This window comes from Ptychodera flava, chromosome 5 (assembly GCF_041260155.1).
Source record: "Ptychodera flava strain L36383 chromosome 5, AS_Pfla_20210202, whole genome shotgun sequence".
Classification (NCBI taxonomy): Eukaryota; Metazoa; Hemichordata; class Enteropneusta; family Ptychoderidae; genus Ptychodera; species Ptychodera flava.
Window position 1 is genome coordinate 41,976,104 of NC_091932.1, and position 18,059 is coordinate 41,994,162.

The 18,059-nt window shown below is 38.4% G+C and overlaps 1 long non-coding RNA gene across 1 annotated transcript; it reads right to left on the reverse strand.

The window, feature by feature from the left end:
• Positions 1-4,911: 4,911 nt before the first annotated feature.
• LOC139133983 (uncharacterized) lies at positions 4,912-5,531 on the reverse strand. Its single transcript, XR_011552689.1, has 2 exons — positions 5,246-5,531; positions 4,912-5,148 (listed from the first exon to the last, which is right to left on the reverse strand). It is a non-coding gene; the product is annotated as an uncharacterized lncRNA (long non-coding RNA).
• Between the last annotated feature and the right edge of the window lie 12,528 nt (positions 5,532-18,059).

Genomic DNA, 18,059 nt, shown 5'->3' on the forward strand with positions numbered 1-18,059 from the left:
TTTTTTATCTTGTTCACTGGTTCGCACTCTTTCTGTTTTTGCTTTATAGATGAGAAAGTTCGCAGCCTTTTTCTTCTAACAGGTACATTTGTGCTGGGAATATGAAGTAGTCTTGTTTTTATGTAGTTATCCAAACCATTTTTCCCAATTTCATAAAAATTTGTAAGGTCTTCATACAGAGATCCATCAGCAGTATCACCACTGAATAACCTTACCAAACCTTTATTACTCTCAGAATGACAAAATACCATAGAATCACATACTTTTGATAAAACTTTACACAAATTTCTTCATCAGTCTGTTTTGCTTTAATTTGCTCATCTCTACACACATATTTTTGTTTTCTTTTTGATCCTGGCTGTAACTGTTTCTGTAAATTTTCTTGACACTTAGCTCTATAAGGCAAACAAACTGCCAAGTTATCCAAGAGCTCTGGGGATGGTTTATGTACTGAAGTTTTGACATTGAGGTTTATTAAAGACTCGTGTGCTTCGTCTAAGGCTAGTTCTCTCCATGTTTGTCCTGTAATTGACACAGAAAAACCACCATCCTTCAAATGACTTAGTATGCTTTCTGGCATCAAAAGCAAGTCCATTAGGTGTTGTGGAAGCAATCGTAAATATGTTGGACGATCATATGCATGGAACAAAGGAGCTAACATTTTCAGTGAAGCAACGCGAAGAGTCCAGTTTGAACTTCGGAAGGCAAGATATAGAGAAATATAGGCAAAACAGTCCCGATGAAGGAAATTTGACCAAAACTTAAAAGTGTCATCTTTCTGACTTCTTTCTCTGATAAAAGCAAAAAAGTCATCCTCCAAGCCAACAATTGTTTCCTTAAATTCTTGCATCAATTGAGAAATTCTTGGCAATCCCTCATAGAGGTCATTGACCTCCACAGCTGTTTTTAATGCCTCTTTAAAAATATCCTCACTCTTGATTTGACATTTTAACAAGATGTCATTGGTTTCTCTGTATTTGAGAAATTCCTTTAACTGGTGTCTATAGAAAGCCTCCCATACCTGGAGTAGGAATTTGTGACATCTTTTAAAATTATGACACTGGATAAGAGATGTTAGAAGACCTTCCTCTTTAAATGTCTGTTTAGCAATGTCCTTTAGACCAGCTTCCATGTAAACTTTGAACAAGACGGGTTGTGTATTTTTTAGTATATGCCAATCCCCTGGGAATATAATCAACCAGTCCAATTCTTCACTGTATTCTCTTTTAACCTTGCTCAACAAATCATATGTTTTACCATCTCCTACAAGTATCAGGTATTTCAACCTTTTCCCTATTTCAAAGATAAGATGTAACTTTTCAATCACATGTTGAAGTGTGTCAATATTGTCACATGGCTCATTTAAAACACCAAGATAGATTACTTTAGCTTTTTCTGTGTGTGGTGAACTTTGCTGACAAAGAAAACTTCTCAAGTTTGACAAAGCTGCTTCAGGTTTTAGTGTGTGAGCTGAAAACTTCTGTAAACAGTATAATAACATATTAGACTTCATATTGTTCAAAGATTGCTCTTCAATTTCTGTGATTGAAAATTGTTCTATTTTTAAGTTATTTGAAGGAGAGGCAGAGTAAACACTCATCTGCGGTAAAACATGATGACTCTTGTCAATTTGAGATTTAATTTCCTCAAGATCATGTACAGTTTTTCTTTTTTTTGTCATGGATGATCTACTAGTGTCATGAATGTTTGATGCAGCTTTTAATATTTGCGGCTGGTATATTTCACACATATTTTTTTCAATGAGCTCCACATCAATTAATCTCAAATTTATGACATACCAGGGATAAAATGTATTTTCTGCAGTCCTTGACATGTCAAATAAGTCAATTTTGTCAAACAACCTGTCTTTTGAGACTAGTAGATCAAAATTACATTCAGATTGTTCACACAAAAATATTGGCTCAACTGTTTTGAAAATGCTGCCAAATTCATGCAAAAGCATTCCACAACTGTTGAAAACTTTCACTGGACATTTCAACAAATAAGAGATGCAAATCAAGTCTGAATAATTGCCAGGAATAGGCTTGTTTGTGAGGGCATCAGCTCTCGCAGTGAAAGTAGGAAATTGCCCTCCAGACAGTAAATATCGTTGATCATTGGTTTGGATTGTTTCTTCAAAGTATTCATGAGCTTCATCAGTGCCTAGGACATTAGCAACAACTTTCCTCACCCTTTGTGACAAAGTCCACTCTAAGTCACATAGATCATCATCAATAGGCAAACAGTCATCTGTTCTTTGACAGGCAAGTAACTTTTCAGATGCACAGGTAGCTATACAACGGAATAAACTATTTGTATCTGCCTTAATCTTAATTAAAGTCAACTCTGAAAATAGCCTTTTCCTAGTACTACCAGAAACAAAATCACTCGATGAATATTTGATAGAGGTTGGTTTGGGTTCTACTGCCTGATAGGATGTTCCATGAATCCCTCTGTTCATAAAATTGGGTGTTACTGAAGCATAGGGCTGACCAATATCTATATTGTCAACAGAAACTATGGCAAATGCATCAGGCGTGAAAGAAGAAGAAAACTGTTCTTCTAACATTTTTGATACAACTTCATTCATGTGATCCCTCGTAATACATTTGGAACATGTGATACCAAAGGAATTGAAAATAGTTGACAATTTTACTGAGCCACTGTAGGTATCAATACTGTCACTTAATAATAAATGAAGGGGATAGTTACATTCATTGTTTGTCAAAAACAGCAGATGACATATATTATAAATATTCCAAGGTATTTTCTATGTTTGAAGTTAGATCCATCTTTGTGAAACCCTATGTACTGTTCTTCCCAGCTGAATTTTTTTCTAAAGATTTCCATTCTGTCTGCTTTACTAGCAGTGATCAAAAAAATGAAATTCCATAGAACTGGATCAATATCTTTCACAACATCCTGTAATTGCAGGTCTGACAAGTTTGTCTGTAATTTGTGTTTCATAATAAACTTTTGTGCTTGACAGTGAAGTCTATCACACATTTCATCAGCAACAGTAGCTAAAGTGCAAAGCATGCTGGGAGATTTTGACTTGGCTTCAGAAAGCAGTTGTGTTTGCAATTGACAACATGTTGACTGCAGTTTATCAATTTTGTGTTTTGTATCATAGTACAATTTATGCAGTACTTCCCCTTGTATTTACTCCAAATCTCATCATAAGCGTTCCATATCCTTTAGAAATATTTCCACCAGATCTGACTGTAGAATATGTTATATGATGACCAAATATCCGATTCATCTCAAGTTTAAGAAATGCAGATGATTTACTTGTGTAGTGGTTTAATGGTTTCCCAAGACTTTCAAAGTTGCCAAATATTTCACATAATATTGTGTCATATCTTTCCTTTGTCTCCTTCAGCAGGAAGGGTTCTTTATTCAAGAGTTTCTCTGCCACATGGCAAGCTATTTTACTGAGAGCCACCTCCTCAACGTTGCTTTGGGAACTAAATTCATTTATTTTTTCCTTTAAATCACTGTGCACCTTTTTCAGGGAGGCATTATCAGAAACTGTACCATTGTCCTGTCTGACAACATCAAGGGTTCTGTACAATCTCATATAACATGCCATACAAACTGGGCTGTCTGCTCTCAATGTACAATAAGTCCCCTCTTCCTGAAATAGTCAAGCAGAACTTCTGGATTAGGTGGGTGTCTTACTTCTCCCTGTATAATTTTCCGACAATCTGAAATGGCACAGTGCACCCTGTTTCTCTTCCTCCAAATATTACAGTGTGCATCACAAAGTGAAACAGTGTCAGGGATATTTGACAGTTCTGTGTGTACATGCAACTGGAAAGTAGCCTTAAATAGTGTCAAATCATCAATTTTTACCAATGTGCTTGATGTATCACTACAAATAAAGCAAGTCAATTTTTTCGTTTTCTAGAGGAAGACTCACAATGGGCGATTTGTGCGGAACTACTACAATTTTTGAATGATTTCTCTATAATTTTTTCACATGCTGTGCATATACAGTCTCTATCAGACAATCTATATTCTTCAAGGAGCCAACCTTTGAAAAAACATCTTTATTAATTTTATGATACCATCTAGAGGTTGATTCACAACTACATCGTGCACATGGACCACATACTTCTTTTTCTGGATGACATTTCTCAGCCAATGATTTGACACCTCCAAAACCTGAAATGTTCACAGTAATTAGCTGTGGAAGTGGTAATGGAATTACATTGAACAACGGTTTTCCTTCAGATAACAACTTAAACTTGTCTTTGTGCAAACCAGTCATCTTAGATATACTTTCCTGTAGATCTTTTACCTGGCATGATCTTATTGACACTGTAAAGACTTTTCCAGTAAACAACACTGGAACAACACCAAATTTGCCAAATTTTCTAGTACAAGAACAAAGCCCATTAATTTTTTTTATTCGTACTTGAATATCACCAAGTAGAACATTTTCCACTTTATTTCTATTTACACATTTTTGTTTAAGTTGCCTGAACTGTAGTAGTCTCTTTTTGATCATGTTTATTTCCTTGAAAACTCCAGGACATTGAAATCCAACTCTAAATTTCTTCTGAATAGTTGCAAACTGTTTCATATGAGATTTCAGCTTTTTATGCTGTTTCCTATCAAATCTGCTGTCATTATGTTCATGACAGAAATCGTCTTTTCTATATTTTTCACCAAGTTTGTCAACAAGCATCTGAAACTGTTTCAAATGCCTCAAATTGCATTTCAATGTGAATCTATCTGATACACCTTGAGACACTTTTTTTATAGCCCACCATTGTGGCAAGACTAATCTTCTTATTGCTTTGTCAGTATTTGTTGTCAAAGGTACAGTACCTAGCATACATGCAGAATACAAATTACTAAGCTCTAACAAAGTTTGCTTTGAGGACAACGTAAGACAAAGACTCCTTTTGATTCTCTTATCAAATGATGGTTTATTTTGCATGTTCATTGTCTCTAACACTGATACAGCACAGCGATATTTAAAGGATCATGTAGAGTCCAAACTCAAAATCTGTTTAAGGCTTCTGTTCAAAATGAAAATACGGTGAACCAGTTAAAAGCCTTCCGCTGGCCACACATCTGAATACGGACACCAGAGCGTCGCCACAGCAAACCTACCAGAACTGGAATCTTCTATGGTCCCTGTTGATACGAAAAATGGAACTCGATTAGACAAGGGCCAGTCGAGTACTGAGTAGTGCATACAATTTGATAACGCACAGGGCAAGCGAGTACGCACTTTGATAATGCCTTCCGGCCTATGATGTCGGCGTGTTGTCTTCGGTATGCACGCTGTGTGAACTGGCGTGAACTCTGGCATGAGGCCCACCTTACTAAAAATATAAGGCTTCGAAACAGTAATTGATGAATGAAACTGCAATCAAATGTATCCCGACTGGATATAACATAAACCACAGCTACGTTGTTCGCCTAATCCAATAGATCCCGGCAATAGATCGGCTATCGACCTTGAAGACGGACAGCGGGAGGTCCTATGTTACTCTCTCGCTGTCAGATTACACAGTGGAGAGCGCGCGTGATTTTTACACTACAAAAGCGTGAACGGAAATAAAAACAAACTTAGGGACTAAAAGAGAAGTTGGTCCACTTAACTAGGTATATTTTGTTCACATACACGCCTGGCCTTGAAAATGGGGCAGTGTTGAAGATGGGCCATTGCGGCTCCGGCAAAAAACGGTATTTTCCTTCTCGACCATCAGAAAATGCCAATTAGTGTACAAAAAATTGTGTGGTGAAACTTACCTCGCCAAGGAGACCGGTAATGCCACTTTTAGGAATAAAAGACCTCCAAATTCGACAAAATTTATGAAAGAAAATTTCATGAAAAATGAATCAACGGTCGCTCTCAGCTAGGTGGGGGCGCTCTTCATTCGAAATGATTTCTTTATTTAAATATGCTAATAAGGGGGTCCACTGCCAGACTGCCAAGGCCAAGGCAAAACAGGCCTCGACGATGGCAAGATCGGGAGAATGGCAGGCATTACCGACGAAGATCGACACGACACCATTTGAAGAAGAAAACTTACCATTGGCGAGCGGCTGTTTGGAAGCGGCTAATGCAAGAATGCTATAGCCAAGCGTGAACGGGAATGTCACTGTGTGCTATGCACACGCATGCCAAAAGGCCCTTTTCAGGGCCACCACATCCTCCAAAAAGAGAACTACCGATACTTTAATGTATTCCGTTCATACTCGTGGTTAATAATTGAAGATTTCCACGAGTGATTGACATTAATTTAATAATAAAGATTATAAATCAGTACAGAAAAAAAATACAGAACGCACAAACATACATACGTGCATACACACCTACAACCAACAATCAAGACTGTGAAAGAATACACGTCATAAACCATTTTATTGTTTTCTGTGAAAATCACCATATGTCCATTCATCTAGCATGTCGACATGGTTTTGTGAATACTGAAAAAGTTGTTGAATAAGTTTCACACTTTGCAGTTCCTTTCCCTGTAGTCGACCACGTAATAAGCTTACAATTGACATTTGTAACAGTATGAACGAACGTCAAAAGATTACATTTTGTGTGGGGTGGGCATTCCCTCTAAAACTTCGTTTGCCTTTAGAACGCAGCAATAACAGAGGCGTTTGGCATTGTAGGAATATTTTATTTTGCAACAGTGACCGTAGTGAAGAGACCTTGATCTTTCTATCTCCATGATCTGACGATTACCTTAGCAGCCTGGTCACTATCCGGAGTGGTTATTATTTCGGACCCGGCATACTTCCGATGTGATCTGTGCATGACCTGTCAAACAGGTGGCCCATGTCTATCTTTACAATTGGCAATATGTTCATTTATAGCATTTGCATAATTATCGCAAAATCATCCTATCGTTTTATGTTTGAACCCATGATGCTAGTCGTCTTATTCTATGGAAGAGTTCACACTTCAGTAGATTCCGGAAACACGGACGCACATGTGATGCAGTTTTTTGTTTCAACACGTTTTTGTTCCCAAATCTCACAGCACAAGTCCCACATATGCAATCAACATCAGTGTCCCCGAAACACAATTTTCCAAGCTTATCTCAAGATTTAAGTTGATAAAATTGATGCTAAAAAGTAGCTGCAATCATTGCTTTGGCGGGTCGTTTGGATATTGACGATGTCAGCGACCAGCTATCTTACCTATTCCAATCCATTTGTGCCGATGCAGATCGATCTGCATATACCGGGTCAAAGTTCACATGTTGGACAGTGAATTCACGCCTACGTTTGCGAAATAGAAGCCTTGTCTTGTCCAAGTTTGGGAAATGCATCTGATTTTTTTTACTTTTTCGGTTCCGATCAAAACGAAGTCTCGAAACACAATATTGGCTTGTTTTCTACCTTTCGACCGCCATCTTTGCCCCATAATTTACGTTGACTGGTTGAATACGTTAGGGTCACAGTTCAATCTTCAGAAATTAGTCGTTTTAATGTTATTTCGACATCAACGTTTCCAAATTGAATGAAAACAGACGATAGTTCCAAGAATTTGAGCGATTAGAGCGATGCGGATTGTGTTTATAGCATACCGGTATATTGTAGTGGTCAGTTTGTACTTCGCGGAAACTGTCCGGCTCTAGCGACACACTCTAGCCATGCGTACCCTGCTGTGTGTTCCCGGCGTTTTGGCTTGTGGGACGCGTATAACACCGGAAACACACGGCACAGTACGAAGGGCTAGTGAAATCTGTAACTCGAACGCACCACGTACGGTGAAAACACCTCATGCCAAAATGTATGTATTCCAACGCGTTCATATCGACGATCTAGGTGAACATTTACACGACTATCTCGTGGCTTCTTAGTTTATGTTTCCCCATGGAGGTAGCGTGGTTTCCCACAGAACACCGCTGTAGTCAGCGTCCGACAGAATAGCTTGCCACGTACGCGTGTCTTTGAAGACGTCGGACTTGTTTGGCTTCAAGTACAGTTGCAGCGACCGTGATCTCTAAAATCCTTATCAATCGATACAAACAGTTTCAAGGCAGGTGACAATCTATGTTTATAATTCTGCTAATATAGCGGCGTTTGACGCACAACAGTGAAAACGATACTATGTTGACAGGGTGGAGTACCCGCTAATGCGCGATCCTGGGATTGAGAGCGGCGGCTTTAAAACGCATATGATCACCCACTCAGAGATCAGACCACATGAATGTAAAGAGTGTGGTAAAACATTCAGCCATAAAAGCAGTCTTAAAAAGCATATGTTGATCCATTCTGGTGTCAGACCACAATGCAAAGAGTGTCGGTAAAACATTCACAGAGAAGGGCAGTCTTAAAAAGCATATGTTGACCCACTCAGAGATCAGACCACATGATTGCAAAGAGTGTGGCAAAACATTCACACTAAAGGCAGTCTTAAAACGCATATGGTGACCCACTCAGAGTCAGACCACATGAATGTAAAGAGTGTGGTAAAACATTCACACTAAGAAGCAGTCTTAATAAGCATATGTTGACTCCATTCTGGTGTCAGACCACAATGCAAAGAGTGTCGGTAAAACATTTACAGTGAAGGGCAGTCTTAAAATGCATATGTTGATCCACTCAGAGATCAAGACCACATAGTTGCAAAGAGTGTGGCAAAACATTCACACTAAAGAGCAGTCTTAAAACGCATATGATCACCCACTCAGAGATCAGACCACATGAATGCAAAGAGTGTGGCAAAACATTCAGCCATAAAAGCAGTCTTGATAAGCATATGTTGATCCATTCTGGTGTCAGACCACAATGCAAAGAGTGTAGTAAAACATTTACAGAGAAGGGCAGTCTTAAAAAGCATATGTTGATCCATTCTGGTGTCAGACCATATAGTTGCAAAGAGTGTGGTAAAACATTCCCACTAAAGGACAGTCTTAAAAAGCACATGTTGACCCATTCTGGTGTCAGACCACATAAATGTGAAGAGTGTGGTAAAATGTTTCACAGAAAGAATGATCTTACAAGGCATATGTTGATCCATTCTGGTGCCAGACTGCGTGAATGTATAGAGTGTAGTAAACATTTACACGAAAGACTGTCTTAAAAGCCACATGTTGACCCACTCAGGATCAGGCCACATGAATGCAGAGAGTGTGAGAAATCATGTAAAAGAAAACAGGATCTTATTGGGCATATGTTGATCCATTCTGGTGCCAGACCGCATGAATGTAAGGATTGTGGTAAAACATTCAGCCACAGAAGCAGTCTTAAAAAGCACAATGTTGACCCACTCAGAGATCAGACCATTTCAATGCAGAGAGTGTGGCAAGACATTTAACAGAGAACAGGATCTAATGGCCATATGTTGATCCATTCTGGTGTGAGGCAGCATGAATGTAAAGAGTGTGGTAAAACATTTACACTGAAGGATAGTCTTAAAATGCACATATTGACCCATTCAGAGATCATACCACATAGAATGCAGAGAGTGTGGTAAAACATTTAAAAGTGGGAAGGGTCTTATTGAGCATATATTGATCCATTCTGGTGCCAGACCCATGAATGTAAAGAGTGTGGTAAAAGATTCAAGTCATAAAGCAATCTAAGAGGCATATGTTGACCCACTCAGAGATCAGACCATATAAGTGTAAAGAGTGTGGTAAAACATTCACACAGAAGGGCCATCTTAAACACGCATATGTTGACCCACTCAGAGATCAGACCACATGAAGTGCAAAGATTGTGGTAAAACATTTAAATCAGAAGGATGGTCTTATAAAGCATATGTTGATCCATTCAGTGTCAGACAGCATGAATGTATAAGTGTGGTAAAACATTCACAGAGAAGGGCAGTCTCAAAAGCACATGTTGATCCATTCAGGTGTTTGACCCATGAATGTAAAGAGTGTTGTAAAAATTCAAAGAGAAGGGTCATCTGAAAATTCATATGTTGATCCATTCGGTGTCAAACCCATGAATGTAAAGAGTGTGTATAACAGTTACACACTAATCTTAGAAGGCACTTGTAGACCCATTCTGGCATCAGACAGCATGAATGTAAAGAGTGTGGTAAAACATTCACACTGAAGTGACATCTTAACCCTTTCACCCCCAGTTCCCTGTATACAGGTCCAACTTTACCATGGAAAACAATGGATTTGGGACAAACCATGGTGGTGAAAGGGTTAAAAGGCATATGTTCACCCACTCAAAAATCACATGAACACAACAGCTCAGATATTAGACATTACAAGACCATGGTGATATTTTACCTTGAAATAATGATTCTATGAGACTTATATTGATGAAATCTGATGATGGGTCATAGCAATGAAATAAAGAGTCTGACCCAATTACACTGGATTGTCGAGTTTTGTTTGTTTTATTTATAGAATCCTAGGGCAGACATAAGAGACATGTGATGCCCCTTTGAAGAACAGACCTCTTGAAGGCAAAGAATGATGTAAGACATGCATGCAAAAGCTTTCACATGTAAACATCAACGTAAGCCGGTAAAAGATTTTCATTAGAGAAAAATCTTGGTGCATACAAATTGATCCAATAACATATCAAACCTTGTGAATGCAAAGAGTGTGAGACAGAGGGGAGTAAACTTGTCTTAATATAAACATGTTAACCCTTTAAATACCAGGCCTTGCCTAATGTTAACTAGGAAAATAATCCAAACAACGAAACCATTCTTGATATACCTTGGTGTGCACACTTAAATATCTGACTTCATGAAATACTAATAGAACATATGAACTTAGACATTCAATGTCTAGATTGTTAACAATTTGTTCCTGACTGTATCTTCAGAATATTGATATCTTTGCTGTTACACTCATACGGCTTGCCTCATCTCATACAAAGTCTGTGTAATAAACTAGCTCTGCTAAATTTTTTGTAAAATCTGGTCCTGAAATTAGGGATATTTTTGTATGCTGCTGTAAGTACTACTAATAAAATTACAGTAACTTTTATGAGGGCACTGTTAGAATAATATTTTTGAAAAATATTATGTCTAGTGTTCCTCTGTGACAGGTTGGTCATTGTATGGCTGATCTTTCAGCACTGAGAGGGGTAATTTGCTCACGTGTGAACACGTGAGCATATGTCGCAGCGATGTCTGTCTGTCTGTCTGTCTGTCTGTCTGTCTGTTGGTCCATTTTCTCAAAAACGGCTGAACGTATTTCAGTCAAATTTGGTAGACATCTTCAGAATTCAAATGGCTAGAACTGAAAAGGTTTTGGTGGGCGTGGCTTGGATATTAATGAAGTTATGAAAGTTTTAATTTTTCTGTTACGCCGCGTATGACAAGTGAAAACAATCGACTGTTTGAGGGCGCTGTGAAATGTGCTTGTCCAGGTTGGCTACAGCTGGATAGCACTGGTTTCAACCCCCGGGGGGGGGGGGGGGGTACCTGTTCAGAGAAGTGGTAGGGGTGTGCGGCCGCAGGTTTAAAACCCAGGGCCCATTTTAGACCTAAAATCCCGTTATTTTAGGACCCCATTTTAGACCTTTATGACCTTTAACCCAGGTCAAAAGTCAAAGCGTCAAAATTTTTAAAACGGAAAAAGCAAGTATTTGCCCCGGTAAAGTCTACCACTGTACCGCGTTTTGGGCTATGTTGTTGCTGGCCAAGCCATGATTTCCAAAGGAAATACCAAAAAAATTTGATTAAAGAAAATTTTGTCTTTCACCCTCACCGAATTTTGGTCCACTTCTACAAATTATCAACTATCTGCAGTTACAGTCTGACTGGTGGTTTTTTTGGAAATTGCAATTCACAACAAACCTCGCTGTTCATCTGTAAAGCAACACTACTTCATGTAGCCATGGTTGACCTATCTGTCATAATCAATACTAGGAGCCACTTTGTTTGGGTATTTTCTATTGGGCAAAAATCTTCCATATATGGAGTTCTGACCAATCAGTGACGGTGTTTTACAATCCAAGTCGATCTTTACTTTGGCGTAAGCCAGGGGGTCTCTTTAATGGTTCCCCTGCCACAGAAAAAGATATTGATGCTTATAAAGTGCAGCTCAGAACACTGCGAGGAGACGGGAACAGACGGTTGAAATTTTTCTTATGTGGCACTCAAAAACAACCCCATTTTAGACCTTGGTTTACAGTGGAATTGATACCCCCATTTTAGACCAAGTTGCTGAAATACCCACCCCATTGGGCGGCCGTATACATATAGGCAAGTAATGGAAGTGACCCCCCAGGTTTCAACCACGTCCCTTCGTGTTTCAACCTCGTATTGAACATTAAAAATATGATATTTTATTATTCATTCAACTCACTATTCAAGATAAAATATCGTTTAGCAAATTAGCTTTATCCTTGGTAATTGATTGTTTCCCTCGCTGCTGATCGCCAGAAATGAGTACATACGTTCTCTACCTAGCCTCATGGCATGGAAGTGCTGATGAATAATAACTTTGGGTCAAAGGTATTGAAGTGTCCAATCAGGTTCGTGCACAGAGTCCAAGGCCATGACCTACTTCATGTACTTCTGCACTGTTTTGATTTTGCTTCGCCAAGAAACGTGTTCGTCATTGTCCATAGAAGTATGTTTGCTCTCCTTTGAGGTTGTTTGTGAAACAAATTCCGGGATAGGCCTTGGAATGCATACGATCGGCATCGCGGCAGTGCATGTAGCTAGCCCTACGAGTATGACGAGAGTGTCCGGCTTTGGCTACGCCGCCTCCCACCTCCGGTAGGCGGCGTAGCCAAAGCCGGACACTGTCGCCATACTCGTAGGGCTATGCATGTAGCGTACCATGCTTGTGTAACTGCCGAGCTCAACGTGCATTCACGGTTGATACTCGTGTACAATCATGATGTGTTCAATTCTGATGAAGATTCATAAGTCTTACTTTTGCAGTCTTTTTTCCGTACGATAATCCCGACAATACGTGTTACTGTTAGACGAGGTGGCCATTTTATGATAAGTTTCAATACTGCACAGCTACATAGCGTCACTATCGTGTGATACAGGTACAGCGTTGTTGAACGGGATACAGAAACTCTGCAGAGGGAGAAACGATCGTTGACATGAACAGTCAATGTACTTCAGCACGTAGTCCGCAGATAGCGGATCGAGAAAATAAACGTGTCCCAGTAAATAACGGAATATTTATGTACATTAACTCGATATTAATCAAATTTCCAGCTCATCGCAAAAAAATGTATTGCAAAGATTAATTTGTCACTGACAAATACTGCACTGTATGGAAAAAACAGTCTGTAGAATAGTTCAACTTCAAGTGGTATTACCACAGTCGTTTGGAGAGCTATTCAGCGCTGGGACTATTCGCCCCATAGACGAGTGTGCAGAAGCGAGAAATACCCCAAGTCTGGAAACAGAATGGCTATAAAAACCACGCCATGTCACATTCCGTGTCCGATTTCACTGTGAAAATTAACAAGTTCATCTATCATGCAACCGTCGATCGCTCCCTATCATTCTAAAATTTCATACCTGATACTTTATCTGATTCAAAAACGCTCGTTTCGTGTAATTTTCGGCCGAATTCGACGGACACCTCGCCAAAACCTGGGGGTGAGCAACATTCCGGTCACCTCTTGGGTCCCTCCACTTTACTGACGTTGGCGCCGCCTACCCATGAGGGATGACTGGAATGTTGCTCACGCTTATGTTTTGGCCAGGTTTATCTCGAACTCAGCCGAAAATCACAGGAAATGAGCATTTTGTAAGCAGATGAAGTATCAGGTATGAATTTTGTGTGATTTTCGGCCGAGTTCAGAAGACACGTCGCCAAAACATAAGGCATGAACAACCTTCCAGTCACCCCTCATGGGTACGCGGCGCTAACGTCAGTAAAGTGGAGGTGCCCAACGTCCACTGTGAGGTGACCGGAATGTTGCTCACGCTTATGTTTTAGCGACGTGTCCGTCGAATTCGGCCGAAAATCACATGAACGAGCGTTTGTGAAGCAAATCAAGTACCAGGTATGAATTTTGAGAATGCTAGGGAACGGTCGACGGTTACATGATAGATGAACTTGCTACTTTTCACGGTAAAATCGAACGTCGAAGATGACGTGGTGGCACAATCCCTATACGAAATAGCCATTTCATTTCCAGACTTGGGGTATTTCTCGCTTCTGCACACTCGTCTATGGGGCGAATAGTCCCAGCGCTGAATAGCTCTCCAAACGACTGTGGTATTACCCGAGACAAACACTTGTGTTGTCAATTTTGATTTCATTTCATAAACTTCATACTTCATCGAGTATCGTGTATTTCAGCCTTTGTGAAGCCATTTTATTGATATTTTCAATTTTTGTCTTGGCTTTGTTGTGGAACATGTTGAATCGTCTCCGTGGACATGTAGGCAAAAGTGTGACGGGGTCGAAGTGACTTGGGTACCTGGGGCCGACCAAAACCAGTGTGAATTACTGGGGTCAAAGCGGACAGCGGCCGGGATGACGTGTTCCCCAAGCGAGCTACCTTCAGAAGTCTGTTTCATCGCAAAAAACGTCAACTTTTAAAACCCGTCATTTATTTACTGATGTTATTCTCAGCATCACAAACATATACGCCTCTGCTATGTATCACAGCAAATAGTTATATTTGAGCGCCCCGTAAATGGGATCCTCGTTTTTTTGCGAACCCGGAAGTGTGTCTTGCTCAATGCATTTCCTACCCATAGCGAGGGAAACTGCCCGCGTTCCCATGCTTCCATGCACCCTTTTTCAATGCCAGTGCAACGCCATCTGTGCAAAATTTGTGGTGGTATGCTCCCGTGTGATGGAAAACCTCTCTTATTCTAACAATGACGTAGTTGACTTTGGACTTCGATTTCGTAAATGTGATGTCCATGCAGTGAGTTTGGGTTGGCGCGCTTATAATGCAATCTTCGCCCGCCTGCGGTCCGATATCCCGCATTTATTAGCGATATTTATCTGTTTTGACTTGACCAAAGTTGGCAAAACTTGCTATGTACATTAAAGATACTATGATACAAGATTATTGAAAGTCATTTGACATTTTTTTCAGCCAATTCCCAATATGCATATTTAATGAACCTTCCAAATTAGGGATATATACTGGCATTTACTTGATAAAATTTGGCGAAACATGCTGTGTACATTGATCATTATACCAGGTTATAACAGTATTGAAAGTCATTTTGCATTTTCATGTCAGCTAATTCATAATTTGCATAAATAGCTAACAAGCTTTCACGGTTTGGCATATAGAGCTTGAAGGACTTGACCAAAGGTAATTACACATGCTATATTGTGATACAATGACAGTACTCAAAGAAATTAATTATTTTTATTTCAGCTAATTACATATTTGAATACTTAATGACCTTTAGAATTGATCTGTGGTGAAATTCATTGTGTTGATCATAACACTTTAAATGTAGCAAAGCATGTAGCAAAGGTTCAAACTTGCACATAAATGCAATATATAATGAAACACGTGAGCATTTTCAGTTCATATCTGGTTTTCATGATTGTAACCATGCTATGATTATGGTATTATTCAAATCATTGAATTACAGCTACAGACTGTTTTTAGCTCACATTTGATTAAACCATTGTGAGATTATCATGTAAGCTGAAGTCGGTGGTGTCTGTATGTATGTATGTATGTATGTAAGTATGTACGTATGTACAGTATGTCCGTCAACTTCAAAAACTCACAAACCGCTGCTCTTTTTAGTGCGGTATTTAGTCTGTGGATGAATCCTGGGCTGTAGATGCGATTTTGTTCAAATGAAGTTTGCAGTGCCCAAATTATGCAAATGAGCTTAAATAATGTGAAAATTGTCAAAAACCAATAACTCCAGAACCGCTGGTTTGATTGCTTTGAAAATTAGTATGCAAGTACCGGTACCTTAGGTAGACCTTATACAGTTTTGTGTATGTCGTGAAGATATCTTGAATTTTGAATTTTTGCTAAATTTTTTGGTTATTTCCTCATTTTAAGTAAACATTCTTCTTCTCTGAAACCGCCAGCCCAGTTTTTCTCAAATTTGGGTTGGATGTTTGCAAGGGTGTTACCCTTCTAATTTGTTGAAATTACGACAGACTTTGAAAAATTACTGTTTTGGGGCAATTTTTGTCATTTTTGGTCAAAAAATCGTAAAGAATATTTTCTTTTTAAAGCCCCTGGACAGAAAGCTTTTATATTTGGTACATAGATGTCCGAGGATGACAATAGTTAGATATATGGAAGTTGTCCTGAAATATACAAATTTGTATTTTTAAGACAATTTTGTCATTTTTGGTCAAGAAAACTTGTTCTCAAAATTGCTTATCTGATAGCTTTGTAATTTGGTACAAAAGTCCTGAGGGATGTTATTAGATAAAGTGTCTGCTGAAAGTGTTGGGAAGCCCCCAAATTTTTATATTTTAAGTAGTTTTCTCAGTTTGTGACCTTAAATGACCTACACCAACCCAGGATATGTTGTGAGACAGTTTCGAAGGCTGTGAACATAATTTTGTCATATTTGGTATTGATTTTTAGCAAAATTTGATCCAGATAAAGCTGAGGTAATTTTTTTTCATTACGGATCAATTTTTGCAATATTTCCATGTAAGACACATAAGAACTAATGAAAATTTGGATCCAGGATAATTCCAGATGTCTTAATCACCCCCCCCCCCCCCCTCAGTGGAAGGCATTTCACTATCTGTAACTAATTTAAGTGCTGTTTACATTCGAATGATAGCACTCATAGCGTTAATTAAAAAATTCCCAAGGTTGTAAATATATTTCCTACCATCTGGCCTTATGTAAACATGATAAACAAAGGGATGGAACATTTGATGTTCAGGAGGGGGTAGGGTCTAGGAGATTGATGAGGTAGCATTACTTTTTACCAGATCCCTTGTACAATTTTCCTGCTCTTTTTTTCCCCCCACTCTTTCAACCTTTTTTTTTGTCAAGCCTTCTGTGGCTAATTTTTGTGTGAGGCCTAGCAGCTAGGCGATGTTGCCGTGAGTGTGTGGGGGTTCGAATCCCGTTTGGGTTATAGTAAAATTTATATTTTGTTGGCATTTGCTTATGTATGTAGGATGTGCTTGTCATTTTAGCAATAAACCTGTAAGTCCATCTGTCTATTCCAAATATATTGATTGACCGTTAGATATCATGGATTATATACAAATAATTTTTTTACTATAACCCAAACGGGATTATAGATGAGATCAAACAGTAAGTTTGATGCTCATTGTGTTTCATGCGCATACACACATACATAAAAACATATATATATATATATATATATATATATATATATATATATATATATATATATATATATATATATATATATATATATATATATATATATATATATATATGTATATATATATATGATTTCATTACTTTGACTTGAAGTAATGTTTATTTATAACACTCTGCTTTAGCATTGACTGTAACTTCCCATGAGTACATCTGTATACTTCGAGATAGATATATATATATATATATATATATATATATATATATATATATATATATATATATATATATATATATATATATATATATATATATATATATATATATATATATATGTGTGTGTGTGTGTGTGTGCGATACCAATGGTGATGGTGGCAACGATGGCCCGATGATTATGATGGCGATGAATATATGATGAATAGTGTATAAGAGAAGCCTTCCTTGCATAAAAATTAAAGTTTTTGTTTGGCTACGAGCGAGACAGAGACACCTTACGCCCTTTTTAATACACAATTTCTTATGTCTTGATCCAAATATTTCAATAATTTTTGAACAGAACAAATCAGTTCAAAAACGATAGTCCCGTTTATCTGAGCAGCTTCGTCATAAAGTACGACTGCTCCAGGATTCTTCTACGCGACTACCCTTGTAGAGTTCAAGGTCCATTATCACTATCATCGTCATCATCTTCATTGTCTTCGCCATACGTCAAAGAGACTGTCATTACCTAACAGCTTTACAAATTGTTACTTCTTCTGGTTCTAAGTATTTTTGTTATCTTTGTAAATTATATTTTCTTTTAGATCTCAAATTATCACATGTCTCAATGCCGCCTTATGTATTCAACATGTAATCACCGCCTA